The 12,976-nt window shown below is 41.2% G+C and overlaps 1 protein-coding gene across 1 annotated transcript in view; it reads left to right on the top strand.

The window, feature by feature from the left end:
- Window positions 1–12,976, top strand: part of ERN1 (endoplasmic reticulum to nucleus signaling 1) — a 147,718-nt gene that overhangs the window by 38,251 nt on the left and 96,491 nt on the right. The gene's annotated exons all lie outside the window — the stretch shown is intronic.

Genomic DNA, 12,976 nt, shown 5'->3' with positions numbered 1-12,976 from the left:
CTATATTGGTTCAGACCAAGGGTCCATCAAGCCCAGCATCCTGTTTCCAGCAGTGGCCAATCCAGGCCATAAGTATCTGGCAAGTACCCAAAAACTAGTTGACCATCATCTCTCTGTTTTAACTCTTCTCCAGAAGAATCATCGGAAGCTGAATCAAAAGTGACTTTCTGTTGAAAACTCCGTTTATGTTGTACATTTATCCACGGATAGACTGCACCATGCTTATAATCCTGTTCATCCTGCATAGACTTATTCAATTTTAGTTTGAAATCAGTGAAAGAATTATTAGTGTTCTCAAATTCTTTCAAACGAGAATCAAACAATTCTGCTGAATGCTGAGCTTGAGTTTGTTGCATCGACTCATCCCATTACAGCTGCAATTGCATTGCTTTTGCTTCGGCTTGTTGATATAAGAAGCATCAAATCCAGTGAGCATTTGTTTAATATTTGATTCTATTTCTGGACAAAATCACTGTGCTCACTATATAATCATGGCTCTTTATTCATGCAAAGACGCATGGTATCCATTGGGCTCTACAGTATTCAATTAGGGTACCAAAGTGTAGATTAATACAAACTAACCTTTTTTTCAAACATAAAGCTCCAGACCATAGTTGGAAAGAGAGATGGTTTATCCAAAACCTCTTGGAGATAAGACTGTGAGAAATTAAAAACATTGTCCCAGGATGTGGCCATATTTAAAACAACGCCCCAGATAGGATGCACCAAGATACTCAGAAAGGTGCTGGTGGGTCCACTGAAGCACCTGTTCAGTAGATCTTTGAATCTGGTATGGTCCCACAGCACTGGAGAATGGATTATGTGGTACCTCTTCTTAAAAGCAGTAATAGAGAGGAGGTTGGAAACTACAGGCTGGTTAGCCTTACCTCAGTGGTGGGAAAATTGGTGGAGACTGTTTGGAAGGAAGACATAATGGAGTCTCTACAGTTCAGTGGATTGCAGAAATGTTCAGTGGATTGAGAAATGTTTTTACCCACAGGCAGATTGTGTCAAACTAATCTTATTGATTTCTGTGATTGGGTGACTAGAGAATTAAATCAGGGCATGAGCTGGATGTCGTTTACTTGGAATTCAGTAAAGCTTTTTGATACTGTCTCACATAGGAGGCTCATTAATAAACTGAACTGGCTGGGGATGGGTCCCAAGGTTGTGGCCCAGATTAGGAACTGGTTTCTTGATAGATGACAGAAGGTAATTGTAAATGGAATTCACTCTGCAGAGAGAAAAGAGATTAGTGGAGTGCCTCGGGACTGGTCCAAGGGGCGTTTCTGTTCAATATCTTTGTAAGAGGTATTGTGAAAGAGATTTTGCAGACTCTAAGATCTGCAATAGAATAGACACTTCTAAAGAAGTAAATAGAATGAAAAGTGATCTAAGAAAGCTTGAGAAGTGGTCTAATACTTGTCAGTTAAGATTCAATGCCAAAATGTTCAGAGTCATGCACTTAGGGTGCAGGAATCTCTGAGTGTGGTATGTAGTATATGGTGAAGAGCTGATGTGCATTGGGCAAGCTTCAGTGAGTGACAGTTGCAGCCCCAGGCAGCAGTGATATGGCTGCATTGTACTTCCTGAAGTGCATGGGGTAACTTGCATGGAAAGACAGTTGCAACTCTAAAGGACACACAGTAGGAGTGGGAGTTGGGTTCCATGTGGGAATTTGATGTACTTTGGGTACAAGGGCATAGGATGAATGTTGAAGTTGGTAGTGCACCAGAAAATTTGCTGCTGTCAGGTGCCCTAGAAATACAGTCCACCTTTCTACATTACTTTGTGAGCACTAATTTCTTTGATGCGAAAGGCCTATCAATTTTATTCTCACAGCAACCCTATCCTTAGAGAAAAAATTAGCTAAAGCCATCCCTCAAAATACTCGCCTAATCTACTAACATCAGTTACAATAAAATATATGAATACAAAAATATTTTCTGCAAGAACATTCAAAACCATTTTTCTGCATGCAAATTAAATTAATAAAGAGCAAACCTGTTTAAAATAGAAGTGAGAAAGAGAGGACCATATTGCCATAACCCAGTGATAAATACCATAATATTCACAGCAAAAATTCGTTACACAAGAACTGTACCTTTTAAAATTACAGACAAACCCTCACCAAATACAAAATAGAAATGTGCCACCAAAAACTGAACTGGAAACCAGAAGCCTAACTATATTATTATTCCTTGTAAAACAAGCAATAAAATCAAGAGATATAAAACATCATTCATAATATTAAAACCATAATAATAAATAGAATAAATGTCAACACAGCTGCCGAACATCCAATAATTTAAAAAAACTTGCATAAATTTGTTCTAATATTTCTGAAACAAAATATTTCAAAACATCTGATGAATAAAATATCCAATAATTAAAAAATGTTCTAATATTTCCCCCCCAAAAACAATAAAATATTTCAAAACAATAGAAACATCAAATTACACCCAATAATTAAAAATAAGTATTAAAAAATGTTCTGCTCTCCAGATCTTTGATTTCCACTCACCCTGAGATTATCATAGATTAGGGAGCTAGGGCTACACAAACTCTCATCTCTTTCTCATTTACACACATACTAACACATTCATTCATTCACACATTCCCTCTTTCATATACATGCCAGTGCTCTCTCACACACTCCCTCAATCTCACACAGACAGGCTCTCTCTCCCATGCACCTGCCTGTGAGAGCTTGTGTGTGACACTCCAGGTCCTAGAACACTAATACACCACATACTGGGCAAACAGAACAAGCTAGACTGCTAGAAATCCCTACAGAGAAACAACATGCTAGTCAAAATACTGCACCTCTGTCACACATGCATATCATAGTCAGGCCCTTACCCAATACAGAATAAGGGACTACAAATTAGAAACAGAAATTTGCAGGCAAAACCAGAATCTGTGAACTCGAATACTGAAGATAAAGCAAAATACATATATATAAAAAATGCCCATTCTCAAAGAGGGCATATTCCAATTGCTGAAAGGCAAAATATATATATTTTTTTTACCTTTGTTGTCTGATCTTTATTTTTCTAATCAGTTGATCCCAGTCTCTTTTTTCCCCCTTCTTTCTTTTTCTTATTCCTTTCTCAGGGTCTCTCTTATTTTTTCTGTTTCTTCTTTCTTCTCTCTCCTCATGTCTTTTTTTCCTTCCTCCATACACATACACATGTTCTCACTCACATGCGTGCTCTCGCATACAAGCTTTCACACAGGATCCCACTCTTGCATGCTCTTTCTCATGTGTACACAGGCTCCCATTCTCATATGAAGGCTCTCGCTCTCACATGCTCTCTCACACACAAACTCCCATTCCTTCACACACACCTGTTCTAACACTCATCTTCCCATTCTCACAAACACACAAAAAGGCTCTCACTCTCACATGCTGTTTCACACACAGGCTCTCACTCTTCCATTCTCTCTCACACTCACAGGCTGTCATATGCAGGTTCTCACTCCCATACATATGTACACACACAGGCTCTTGCTCTCACATGTAGGCTATTACTTTCTCACATACATACACACACACACAGGCTGTCGCTGTCAGATGTAGGCTACTACTTTCTCACATATACACACATAGGCTCTCACTCTTACATGCTGTCTCTCACATGCAGGCTCCCATTCCCCCCATAGACATACACATTCTCTCTCACGTATGCTAATGCCAGAAGTCTAAGAAGTAAGATGAGAGAATTAGAATGTATAGCGGTGAATGATGACTTAGAATTAATTGGTATCTCAGAGATACCAATTAGAAAGAAAATAACCAATGGAATAGTTCTACCAATGGTAGAAAGAAAATAACCAATGGAATAGTGTTATTCCAGGGTACAAATTATATCGCAATAATAGAGAGGAGCATCTTGGTGGCAGGGTGGCAATTTATGTCTGGGATGGCATAGAGTCCAACAGGATAAAGATCCTGCATGAATCTAAATGCACAATTGAATCTTTATGGGTACAAATACTTTGTGTGTTGGGGAAGAGAATAGTGATAGGAGAATACTACCTTCCACCTGGCCAAAATGATGAGACGGACAGTGAAATGCTAAGAGAAATTAGGGAAACTAACTAGCTAAGAGAAATTAGGGAAGCTAACCAAACTGGTAGTGCAGTAATAATGGGAGATTTCAATTACTCTAATATTGACTGGGTAAGTGAAACATCAGAGCATGCTAGAGAGATATAGTTCCTGGATGGAATAAAAGACAGTTTTATGGAGCAATTGGTACAGGAACCAATGAGAGAGGGAGCAATTTTAGTTCTACTTCTTAGTGGAATGTAGGATTTGGTGAGAGAGGAATTCGTGGTAAGGCCGCTTGGTAATAGTGATCATAATATGATCAAATTTGAATGAATGACTGGAAGGGGGACAGTAAGTAAATCCACGGCTCTAGCGCTAAACTTTCAAAAGGAAACTTTGTTAAAATGAGAAAAACAGAAAAAAAACTGAAAGGTGCAGCTACAAAGATAAAAAGTGTGCAACAGGTGTGGACATTGTTTAAAAAAACAAACTTAGAGAATAGCCACTGCCATTAGCAATGGTTACATGGAATAGACTTAGGGGCGGATTTTCAGAGCCCTGCTCGCGTAAATCCGCCCAAAACCGGGCGGATTTACGCGAGCAGGGCCCTGCGCGCCGGGAAGCCTATTTTACATAGGCCTCCCGGCGCGTGCAGAGCCCCGGGACTCGCGTAAGTCCCGGGGTTCTCGGAGGGGGGGCGTGTCGGGGGCGTGTCGGGGGCGGGCCCGGTCGTCGCGGCGTTCCGGGGGCGTGTCGGCAGCGTTTTGGGGGCGGGTACGGGGGCGTGGCTACGGCCCGGGGGCGTGGCCGCGCCCTCCGTACCCGCCCCCAGGTCGCGGCCCGGCGCGCAGCAGGCCCGCTGGCGCGCGGGGATTTACGTCTCCCTCCGGGAGGCGTAAATCCCCCGACAAAGGTAAGGGGGGGGGTGTAGACAGGGCCGGGTGGGTGGGTTAGGTAGGGGAAGGGAGGGTAAGGTGAGGGGAGGGCAAAGGAAAGTTCCCTCCGAGGCCGCTCCGATTTCGGAGCGGCCTTGGAGGGAACGGGGGGAGGCAGCGCGGCTCGGCGCGCGCAGGCTATACAAAATCGATAGCCTTGCGCGCGCCGATCCAGGATTTTAGTGGATACGCGCGGCTCCGCGCGTATCTACTAAAATCCAGCGTACTTTTGCTTGAGTCTGATGCGCAAGCAAAAGTAGGCTGATCGCGCTTCTTTTAAAATCTACCCCTTAGTTTTTGGGTACTTGCCAGGTTCTTATGGCCTGGATTGGCCACTGTTGGAAACAGGATGCTGGGCTTGATGGACCTTTGGTCTGACCCAGTATGGCATTTTCTTATGTTCTTAAAACATCCTAGAAGCACAAACCAGATGTATTCCATGCATTAAGAAAGGTGAAAGCAAGGCAAAACGATTACTGGCATGATTAAAAGGTGAGGTGAAAGAGGCTATTTTAGCCAAAAGATCTTCATTCAAAAATTGGAAGAAGGATCCATCAGAAGAAAATAGGATAAAGCATAAGCTTTGGCATATTAAATGTAAGACACTGATAAGGCAGCTAAGAGAGAATTTGAAAAGAAGTTGGCCATAGAGATAAAAACTTAAAAAAAATATATCCGAAGCAGAAAGCCTGCGAGGGAGTTGGTTGGACAGTTGGATGATCAAGGGGTTAATAGGGCACTTAGAGAAGATAAGGCCATCGTGGAAAGATTAAACAATTTCTTTGCTTCGGTGTTTACTGAAGAGGATGTTGGAGAGATACCTGTTCCGGAAGGTTTTCAAGGGTAATGATTCAGATCAACTGAACCAAATTAAGGTGAACTTGGAAGATATGGTAGGCCTGATTGATAAACTGAAGAGTAGTAAATCACCTGGACCAGATGGCATACACCCCAGGGTTCTGAAAGAACTAAAAAATGAAATTTCAGACCTGTTTCAATTAATTTGTAACCTATCATTAAAATCATCCGGTGTACCTGAAGATTGGAAGATGGCCAATGTAACCCCTATATTTAAAAAAGGGATTCAGGGGTGATCCGGGAAACTATAGACCTGTGAGCCTGACTTCAGTTAATATTGAGTTGATATTACCATCATCCACTGGCACAGGGCTGGTGGGTTTCTGATACAACCTCTTCCTAGCTGGTATGTGCTTGCAGATTTCATATGGCTGGTAACATATACTGGAAGACATCTGCCTAAGGGGACTGGGCTCATGACTAGATACAAAGTTTATCAAGGCCACAGAACTCAACAAGTTTGTGTCTGGCTTGTTCTAGCTCAATTGTAAGGTGAAGACAGATTGTTCTTCTGAAGAACAATAGCAGCTTTCTTCTCACATTAAAACTGCAGGGTCCATCAGGTGGCTCCACTTCCCTCTTGTGTTGCTCAGCCTGCACTCAGTTTGGTCCACATTTGCGCTTGCTCCTTTTCAGGGTGGCTGGCTAATCCTCACAGGCCATTGCTGATTAGCCTGTGTTAATTATAAGGTTAGCTAATTAATTGCACTGCCAGTTGAGGCTCAGGGTGGTTAGAACCCTGAATATTCTGCTTATTCTGTTATCCTTTCCAGTGCTACATTTTGTCAAATGTCTAGCAGACATTCCTATCCAAAACAAACAGCACATGTGCTCTGAGTTCAGCTATTTTATTTTAGCTTCTGACTGTTTGTCTAGTGGGGAAGGTAGAAGATAACTTCCTGGGGCTTGGGAATTTATCATCTGTTTCCATTACATAGGAGGAGGTACAGTTTAGGGAGAAACAGCAGCTGGCTGATTATGGGATTATACTGGTTGGGTTATCTTGAACATAGGAAGCAAACATAAGTGTACAGGCTGGAGGTCAAGTGTTGAGTTTCACTGCCATGATAAAAATGAATAGTATATATTACTACTGTTGTGCTTCCAGCATAGGCAGTGCTTCTCAATATACATTTCATGGCCCCAAGATCTGTTTTCCAGGAAGCTTACCATCTCAGTCTAAGCCCATGGAGGTTACATGACTCATTCAGGTTATATCAGTGAGTGGTGGAGGTGGGACTGGACCTTGGATTCACTGTTCTCTGTCCTGCATTGTTTACTCTAATAAACACATTTTCTGAAGCCTTCTATTTGTCTTGTCTGCATCGTGCCTAGACTGTGATAAGCTCCATGGAGCAGAGACACTCTTATATGTATCTATACAGTGTTATGGGCATCTGGTAGTGCTTTAAGATTGATAAACAGTAGTAGTAGTAACTACTCCTACTGTTTAGATAGGCTGTAGGGTCTTTTTCTGCCGTCGTGTTTCTATATTCCTAACTGCCTTTCTTGTGACATATGAAAGAAGTTTTGAGCTCAAGTCTTCAAAATCACAGATTTTATTTTCCTGGCCAAGCAGAAAAAGAAATCAGTTGGTGCAGTTGGTGGTTCTTCATCGTTCTCCTTCTGGAGTACAGTATTCACAATAAGTAGTCCTGTTGTAAGTATTAAAGGAAAACCATGGCATCCTAATGTGTTTGCAAAATCGTATTTATTTTTGGAAAGCTATTTTTTAAACTCTTTATTTAAGTAGTTTTTTTCGACGTACGACACTATAAAGACATGAATAAACGTTACATTTCAAGCACAAGTGCAAGTGTGTCACTGAGGCCGAGAAGGTTGAAAAGAAAGAAAAGGAAAATGCATAGAAACCAGAAAGGCCTTTCATGCAACACAACAGTCAGGGGGGAGACAACCCCAGAGCTCAAGGCCATGAGAATTACGATAAGGACCCCAGATTCCGTCATATTTTAAAGTTATACAGTTAAGATCCTAGCTTCTCTAAGTCAGCTATATCTTGTACTTCAACTTGCCAGTAACTTATACCAGGATCGGCAATAATAAACTGAGTGGCCAGAAGAAGCTGATTAACCAAGAGTCCCGTATTTAACTGGAATTGTGGCCCCGTCCCATCTACCTAGAAGTCCCAAAAAGGCTCTAACATGTATGGGGGAGACCCAGAATATTTGCAATTTCCTTGAGATCAAAACTGTTGCACACCCTGACATTCCCACCACATATGCAAGTCTATTCCCACTTCCCACAGCCTCTTGAACAGGTTGCGTTTGCCCACGGAAAAACATTGGAATGGAAAATGTGTGTGGTAAGTTCTATGCAATAATGTTAACCATAAGTTTGATTGACCTGATACTTATAGAAATATGGTGGGCAGACATCCATATAGATTTCCAGGTCTTTGCATCCAGTGCAGTGCCCAAATCTGTATTCTATGCATCCGTTATGGTCTGTGGTGTTGCAATGCCAAATTTATCTGTAAGGACACCCCAATAAATAGCTGCAGTACCCTTAGCTGAAACATCAGTGTCACTCAAAAAAAAATCCTCCATGCTGCGAGATGGGCTCCAAAGAGTTGTAAATAAAGGCATGAGAACTAGGAGAGAGCTCAAACCCCTGCCTGAGTGGAAAAGCTATTTTTAAAATTAGACTACTAAACCAGCTTCCCCCAAATGGTAGAATTGTCCCTTAGCTGCTGACATTTTAAGCTTATAGAAAGCAGTGCAGAAAAAGGCACTGGGGTTAGGTGTGCAGCACCTGATTTACTTAAAGCAGGGCGATAGCTCACCATTTGATTGCTGTCTGGAGTACATGAAGCAGCATTTTAGGTGGTTCTAATTCAGATCAAAACACGAAATATGTTTTGCCTCTGTTCTGAATGATTATGGGCTTACCTCTCAGCCTGATTGTGCCAGGACCATCCTTGACCAGGTTTGTGGTTCACCTAGTATAGTAATTGTCTCCGTATGGTATGGTAACAGCTCCTAGAATACTAAGATCCTTTTTTTTTTTTTTACAAATGGAACATCTGAATTTCCTGCATGGCCTAACCTTTTTCCTGCAGGCTGAATGATTGGTATTTGAGCTACATGTCCATTTCCATTTTACATGTATCCTTTTCAGTTTAAATCAGAGTCAGACAGTGCAACAAAGCAAGGCGTTTCCTTTATGGCCAGGTATCTGCTTTTAAACCCCTCTATGACATGGAAAACGTGCATCTTCCAGAAAGGTATTCATTCCTAAGAAGCCCCTTGATCCCATCAAATGACTCAGCACATATGTGGGGGTGCACTATTCACTTTGTTAATCTTGAAGCATTAAGTGATATTAATATACTAAATCACATATTGAAAGTTTAGCATGGGATTGTTCTACATTTAGCTAACATTCGTGGTAAAAATTTGTGTAGAATATTTTAAGATACAAAGTAAGAGAACTTGTAACTTTGTGACAGGGCCATGAATGTCATTGGTCGCCGTATCTCAAAAAAGATATAGTTGCAATGGAGAAGGTACAGAGAAGGGCAACCAAAATGATAAAGGGGATGGAACAGCTCCCCTATGAGGAAAGGCTGAAGAGGTTAGGGCTGTTCAGCTTGGAGAAGAGACGGCTGAGGGGGGATATCATAGAGGTCTTTAAGATCATGAGAGGTCTTGAACGAGTAGATGTGACTCGGTTATTTACACTTTCGAATAATAGAAGGACTAGGGGGCATTCCATGAAGTTAGCAAGTAGCACATTTAAGACTAATCGGAGAAAATTCTTTTTCACTCAACGCACAATAAATCTCTGGAATTTGTTGCCAGAGGATGTGGTTAGTGCAGTTAGTGTAGCTGGGTTCAAAAAAGGTTTGGATAAGTTCTTGGAAGAGAAGTCCATTAACTGCTATTAATCAAGTTTACTTAGGGAATAGTCACTGCTATTAATTGCATCAGTAGCATGGGATCTTCTAGGTGTTTGGGTAATTGCCAGGTTCTTGTGGCCTGGTTTGGCCTCTGTTGGAAACAGGATGCTGGGCTTGATGGACCCTTGGTCTGACCCAGCATGGCAATTTCTTATGTTCTTATGTTCTTATGTTCTTATCTACTGAGACTGGGGGAGATAATTCTGTAGACTTGACACCCCAAAAAGACACTCGGCATCTTATTTATAACGTAAGGCATTGCATCTATAGGGGCTTTACAGAAATGTATTTAAATTGTACATTTGTATTTAAAAATCATATTTTCTCCCTTCAAGTGTAGGATGACACAGCTGGAAGAGAACAGTTTTATGCAGAAAAAGAGTGCTTGGAATATTCATCCCATTGGTCAGTTGGTTGGTTGTATGTCCCATTCTCCTTGTTCAGATTGTCCATGCCCATTCAGACTTGATAGTCTTGTATACCAATCTCTAGTCAGCTTTAGTACATGGTCTTGCACTGAGTAAGCTTTAGAATATATTTATTTTAGGATTTGCAGTTTTGGATTTAAAGAGCACAATTCTGTTGGATTGTGTCACCACACAACTTTCATTCTCTCCTGTGATTATCAAGCGGTTAAAGGGTTATAAAAATCCTGATTCTTCATCTGTGTGTAGTCTAAGTGAAAAAAAATCCTCCTTAAGATACAGATTCAGAAGTCTCTAACTGTCCCTTTACAGAGAGGTGTCAATAAAGATGTCCTTTCCCCCCTGGTCCCTAGCAAGCACACTCAGCTTGCATGGAAATTGTCATTTCCAGAGATCAGAATGAGGGACTCTGTCAGTAGCTTGTGCTTTTTAGGATTAAAGTCTGTCCTTGAACTCTCTGAGCAAAAAACATCCCATGACAAACACATTAAAGATGGAGGGATAAGTTTCCAGCTGCTGGGAAGGTATGAAATGCTAATCTCCTCCTCCATTCCCCACCCTGACAACACATACCTTTGTTCTCCTCTCATTTCCCTCTGCACATGTCCTATATGCATTTTACTTCATGTTTGGAGAGAGGATGACCTGGTGGTTAGAGTGATGAACTGGGAACCAGGAGAACAGGGTTCATATCCTACCTTTCCCATTGGTATACCTTATGATTTGCATAAGTCTCTTTATATCTCCTGTTGCCTCAGGTAACTGGTAAGCTCCTTGGGATAGGGATTTCTTGTACTGAAGTATAATTTGCTATAAAGTGTCCTAATGCAGAGTGCCATATAAATGCAGAAATTCAGCATGCACATGTTCATCAAAGCTGAAAAGATAAAACATTTGCTTTTGAGGTGGAAGTGATGATATGAAATTATTCATGGCTTGTTCTCATAGCAAAGACAGAACCAGTGTAGTGACAGAAGTAAACATTTGTTTGATGTCTAGATTAAAATAACATTTATTTTAATGGCTTCCATGTGACAACCAAACAGCTGTAGGAAATCTATTTTTTTTTCCTTGGCTCAGCAGTATTCTGCTTTTTTTGAGTTTCTAGTTAATTTGAAATTGGCCTTTGTTGGGCTATGGAGCCTTGAGCCTCAATCGGCAACTTCCTGGAGAGTCTTACCCTATTCCCAGCTTCCATAACCCAAGCTTTGCAGCAACAGTCCTCAGCCAGGTGCCTTGCACCAAGGCTTCTTGCACATGGGCCCTACCACCAGCCACTAGGTGTCACTGTTGCACAATACCCAAGCTTTCTAGGGGCTGTGAACGCTGCCTATGCAGCATCTGCAGCCTTTGGCCAACCCAGGGAATGGAAGACCTGACCTGAGCATCAATCCAGGTCCTCTGCATGGCAGCACCACTGGACTGGCTGTTATGGGGAAATGTCTTGTGCTCGGGTGGCATAAAGTTACAGGAGAGCATCAGATGGGAGTTGTACTTCATTAGCCCCTATAGAATTGGCTTTGAGTACCACAGAGTTCCCATTTCTACAGTAAAGCATTTATTTTACTTTCTTACGCCACCTACTCTGTTTAGAGTGCATGCAAATCCTGAATCATCATCATGATCATCTTTGTCCCCACACAGATAATTTCCTGTAAAATCCTGCTCTACGCAAAGGTAGTAAAACTGGTACCAAATATTCTGCATTATGGGCCACAACTCTTATCTTTTTTTTATGTTTCTCTGTAACATGGGTGCACTCCGAATCCTCACTGCTAAAGTCAAATTGGTTAAGTCTGCCAGATATCTGTATTTTCAGATTAAATCCTGGACCAGTATATTCTGGGTTATCATTTTGATTGGTGTGTTGTGATAAGTATACTCCAGCATTTTAGAAGAAATATGCGATTAGATGTTTCATAAAGCATAATAGTGTCAGCAAAGCTTATGATGTGTCTGTCTTGTTAAATCTGCTTGTTGACACTGCTTTACACCTTGCAGAACAAATGAAAGGGTAATCTGAACTTGTCCATACGGGTGCAAGGTCCACGGGAACTTCTGTATCTGTATACCTTATAGTTCCCCCAAGTAGTTTTCCTTTTGAAAATTAGATACAAGGTAAGTGGGTACAAAAATACCTGCAGACTGTACACCCACTACATTTATTTATTTATTGGTAGACATTTATTTGATATTCTGCAAATAATTTAGCCAGATAAGTGTCTGAATATGCCAAATTTGCCATTTAGACGAATAACTTTTGAGTTATCCGTCTAAATGGCTTTTGAATATGGTCTCTTTCTGTCATCACATTTTTCTATTTCTATTTGCACATTAGCCTATGATAACTTCCTGTTGTGTTAAGAACATAAGAAATTGCCATGCTAGGTCAGACTAAGGGTCCATCAAGCCCAGCGTCCTGTTTCCAAAAGAGGCCAAACCAGGACACAAGAACCTGGCAGTTACCCAAACACTAAGAAGAGCCCATGCTACTGATGCAATTAGCAGTGGCTATTCCCTAAGTAAACTTGATTAATAGCAGTTAATGGACGTCTCCTCCAAGAACTTATCCAAACCTTTTTTGAACCCAGCTACACTAACTGCACTAACCGCATCCTCTAGCAACAAATTCCAGAGCTTAATTGTGCGTTGAGTGAAAAAGAATTTTCTCCGATTAGTCTTAAATGTGCTACTTTCTAACTTCATGGAGTGCCCCCTAGTCCTTCTATTATCCAAAAGTGTAAATAACTGATTCACATCTACTAACCCCCCTCAGCTGTCT

Source organism: Rhinatrema bivittatum, chromosome 4 (genome assembly GCF_901001135.1).
Source record: "Rhinatrema bivittatum chromosome 4, aRhiBiv1.1, whole genome shotgun sequence".
NCBI classification, from domain to species: domain Eukaryota; kingdom Metazoa; phylum Chordata; class Amphibia; order Gymnophiona; family Rhinatrematidae; genus Rhinatrema; species Rhinatrema bivittatum.
The sequence above is the reverse complement of the archived record's forward strand: the minus strand, read 5'-3'. Positions and strand labels throughout refer to the sequence as shown.